Source organism: Palaemon carinicauda, chromosome 41 (assembly GCF_036898095.1).
Source record: "Palaemon carinicauda isolate YSFRI2023 chromosome 41, ASM3689809v2, whole genome shotgun sequence".
Lineage (NCBI taxonomy): Eukaryota > Metazoa > Arthropoda > Malacostraca > Decapoda > Palaemonidae > Palaemon > Palaemon carinicauda.
Genome location: NC_090765.1, coordinates 46,878,048 through 46,883,047, shown reverse-complemented (window position 1 = coordinate 46,883,047; position 5,000 = coordinate 46,878,048). Strand labels below are relative to the sequence as shown.

Below are 5,000 nucleotides of genomic sequence, written 5' to 3'. Positions count from 1 at the left end.
AGTAATAAGAAAGAGAATAAAGAATAAGCAGACTGAAATAAACAATAAACATGCATGAATAACAGACAAGGAAAGGAAATAGAGGAAGGAGAACGAGAAAATCCTTTAACCTAGGGTCGACATTATCTCTAGGAAATGAAGGAGAGGGAAGAACGAGAGAAACCTTTTAACGTATGGGCCAACATTCTCTCTGCTTGAAACACGACTATACTGCAGCCAACTGGAGCGGTGATGTGACGGTGTACGTGAATTGAACATTTTCTTTTTTAATGTAAAGACTTTCATTGCCTGCGAATTTTCGTTATATTAATGCCAACCCACTCCCGTCTTTGATAGTGTACACCGGCAAATTTTGGAGGGTCCTGTGTTATTATGGAGTTCGTCTTAAATATGTAAATTTGATTAAGTCCGTTCATGAACATAGTAAGTGCAAAGATAATGTTAGTGGAGTCCTATTAAAAGAATTTCAAGTGAACAGTGGAGTACTCCAAGGTAATGTGTTGTCGCCTAAGTGGTTTATCTTCCTCGTGGATTTTGTAAAGTAATGCATAGAAAAGCTGGGGATGGTGGAGAAGGATTGGACTGGATTGGTACTAGGAAATTAGCTGACATAGAGTATGCTTAAGATTCTATCCTTACTATCAGAACACCACACGATTTCCAATGCTTGCTTACCAGAATCCATGAAATATCACAGGAGGTTGGGCTCAAGATAAACAGAAGAAAGACAGAAATGATGAGAACGGAATACGCATGGAAGATGAAATATCATTGGAAGGAGAAAGGATTAATGTGGTAGAATCATTTAAGCATTTGGGAACTATGATATCCAATACAGGGTCTTTAGAATTAGAGTTTAGTAAAAGATTGAAAAAAGAAAATCAGACAAGGCTAGGTTAAGTAAAATTTGGAAATCAAATCACCTGAAATTACACATAAAAATCAGGCTATATTGTATACCAATTTAGTGAGACCTGTGTTTCTGTATGAGTCATGGTATGACAATGAACAAATCTCCAACAGATTTAGAGGATTTCAGAACAATGCCCTCAGAAGAATATTTAGAGTTAAATGGCAGGAAATTATCAAAAATGAAATTATAAGAGAGAATACTCGAATGCCATATATGGATGGGATCATGGTGAGGGACAGATGAGGATAGTTTGGGCATGCTCTTCGCACTCCTCGAGAGAAATTAGTTCTACAAGCGTATAACTGGGCTCCACAAGGCACTTTAATTAAAAGCTGGAAGACCAAGGCCTACATGGCTGAGGACTATGAAGAGTGAGGTAGATGGTGAATTCAGATGTATTGAATTAAAAGTTCGAGATAGAAACGACTGACGAAATCTAACCGGGTCTCTTTTCGTCAATAGGTGTAGAAGATGATTATATATATATATATATATATATATATATATATATATATATATATATATATATACAGTATATATATAAATACATATATATACAGTATATATGTGTGTATGTGTGTGTATATAAACATGCATCACATATTTCAATACACCTATCAAATGATAAAACATGTTAGAGAAAATATATTAAAGGAAATCTCTTCCCCGTTTCAAAAACACTGGAGAGAGAGAGAGAGAGAGAGAGAGAGAGAGAGAGAGAGAGAGAGAGAGAGAGAGAGAGAGAGAGAGAGAGAATTATTCATAGAATCGTCAAACCATCAAGAGAGTCAGTCACCCCGGATGATACGCGTAATAATTATTGGAAGCAGCCAAGGATTAAGCTACTGCATGTAACACAAATTGAGTTATTCATAAGGCACGAACAACGAACATCAAGGCGTACAGCAGTACAAGGATATAAAGCGACTGAAGCTAGGGGCAGAAAGAAAGCTGCAAAGACCCCTAGGTAACGCCTACAATACACCAGGTGTGGTTCACTAATGGCAATACCCCTTACGAGGTAATTTTTTGCCTGACATTCAAGGCAGCCTCTTTTATTGCTCAGTGATTCTGAGTTATGTTGGCATCAAGATACAAACACGTTGCAGTTAAAATAAATTTAGCCATAGAGTTACCTTTAGTAAGTGGTTGCTCGTAAGGTTTCATAAGCTCTTACTCAAGCACAGGGCCCGATAGTGATTCATTATTAGAAGCACGGGCTTCCTCAATTGCTAATGAAATTAAATACAGCCCATACTTTACTATCACTGGGAACCAGTTATCTGGAACTACGTTGGCATTAAAAGAGTCCACTTTAAATTGATTCGTGATTATGATATTTACGCTTATTTGGAGAAAATTTCGAACTTACGGAGTCGGGAGGGGGCTACTAAAACTATCATCATTACAAACAGATACAGTTAATCCTGCGATGAAACTGTAATTATGTTCTTTAAAAGCTTGCAAAAATCAGGACATACCGAAATGGACAATGGACTTTCTATACTGTTGACAAATATTCCCCTATTGTCTTGATATCTTTAAAAGCCACTTAAATGTTCAAACAAACATGAAATATTGCACAGCATCTCAAAATTAATACGTAAACTGAACGTATTACTAGTTGGACTCGCACGAGCTCGGTACAAGCCACCGTCTGCTAAACATCCCACAAAAAATACTCTGCAAAACCAATCGAGAAGAGTGACAAAAGAAATTTGAAACAATGCGAGATAATGAAAGATCCCTACAGACGTTCGCTCCAGGAGAAGAATAGTTCATCATCTCTCATAAAAGAGACACTTTTGATCATCATCTTACTTCATTGCTTTTATATAGCTTCCCGTATACGGCTTCCATGTTCGACGAAGAAGCGAAACAAGAAATATCACAATCATGTCCTTGTGCTATTTCTACCTTCACAAAAAAATTTCAGTTACCTCCCAGGATATAACCTATTTCTTACAGACAATCAGCAACGAAAAACAAAGCTTGCGACTCAACAGCTGTCACAGTCAACCTACAATCAATAATGCAATCACATACAGACATATATAAATTATGTATGTACATATGGCTACATACATAGTTGTTTTCCTATATATATATATATATATATATATATATATATATATATATATATATATATATATATATATATATATATATATATATATATGTGTGTGTGTGTGTGTGTGTGTGTGTGCACGCGCGCGCGAGCGTGAGCGGCCACGCATATACTTATATGTACATATATAAGATATAGATAAAAGTGGTATAGTACTTCAAGTAAAATTCAAAATATGCTGACTACAATAATTAATCAGTCCGAAGTGTTGTAACACATTACTATAAAATAGCTGGTGATCCATTGCACAAATGGTATATCTCTTTCAAAAACCTAAACCCAAATAGCCCATTTACTGTAGATAAAATTCACTATAACTTGAGAATATCTTGCACACACATGGAATTATATGATTAACTCACCTACCATGACCGGAATATGAACTCATAACTTTTTGGATTAGTACATGCACCTGTGTTGTAAATATTCGCATATCCACCCATCACCATTATATATATATATATATATATATATATATATATATATATATATATATATATATATATATATATATATATATATATACATATATATACATATATACATATATATACTTGTATATATACGCATATATATACATACATACACACAATATATATATATATATATATATATATATATATATATATATATATCTATATATATACATATATACACATATATATATATATATATATATATATATATATATATATATATATATATATCTATATATATACATATATATATATATATATATATATATATAGAGAGAGAGAGAGAGAGAGAGAGAGAGAGAGAGAGAGAGAGAGAGAGAGAGAGAGAGAGGCCTATAAATATATATATATATATATATATATATATATATATATATATATATATATATATATATATATGTGTGTGTGTGTGTGTGTGTGTGTGCGTATATATACATATGTCATTAATGTTAAACATGACCTTTTCATACGAACTGAAGTCAAGCAACCTATGGATATACAACTCCCCACACCTTGAGAATAAATCAACTTCTAAAGAGACGGCACTCAAAAGACTGGAAACTGTAAAGAGGTGGGGATTGGATAAAGGGTTATAATGAAACGATGTGATTGGGGACATAGAGGTCAATGGGTGGCTGGCAATTGAATGCACAGTATGTTTGGATGTGGGAAAGATTTCGAAGGGATGGGCAAATATAATAATTACTTGTTTGTACGAGGACAAAGGTGATAAAGGCGACTCTACGAATCATACAGGACATAGAAAAACAGTATTTATTATAACAAGTCAATGATAATGTTTTGATTGAAAAAGTAAGCCATGTGACATGGATTAAAAATAAGGAAAGAAGTGTGTGGGTTTAAACAAGGAAAAAAGTCTATGAATCAAATGGCTGTTACCAAACAGACGTGAGAGAACCTTAAAGAATAAATAGGGAAAAGCCGTATGTGCCATACAATGGACACTAACGAGCTTATGATCAAACTGGCACTGGGAGTAATGTGAAGGGTGTTGACGATATTAGTTACATCAGTAGTTACCAAGGGCAATCATGAGTTTCTATGAGGGAAAAGTGCAATTTTGAAAAACGTAGGTAAGAAAATTACTAGTTTCACATAAATATGGAACTGAGTTATGTTTCCATGGCTTTTTATGTAGGTGAAAACTAGGGTGCATGATAAGTTGGTGGTAACAATGGTGGACGATAAGTTGGGAAATAATGGCAGATGATACATAAAACAATGGCGGGTGATACATAGGTAAAAACAATGGTGGGGGATGTGTTTGTAGTAGCAATGGTGGTTGATAGGTTGGAGAAAACTATGTTGGATGATACGTTGGTAAAACAACGGTCGAGGGTAGGTTGGGGAAAACTATGGTGGAAGATTGGTTGGGAAAACATTGGTGGACGACACGTTGGTGAAAACAACGGTGGATGTTGGTAAAGCCAAGATGGGTAATGGTGGATAATACGTTAGTGAA

General features: G+C 34.5%; 1 long non-coding RNA gene across 1 annotated transcript in view; it reads right to left on the bottom strand.

Moving 5' to 3' along the window:
* The window catches only part of LOC137632543 (uncharacterized), a 302,398-nt gene that overhangs the window by 297,009 nt on the left and 389 nt on the right, over positions 1-5,000 (bottom strand). The window lies entirely within an intron of this gene.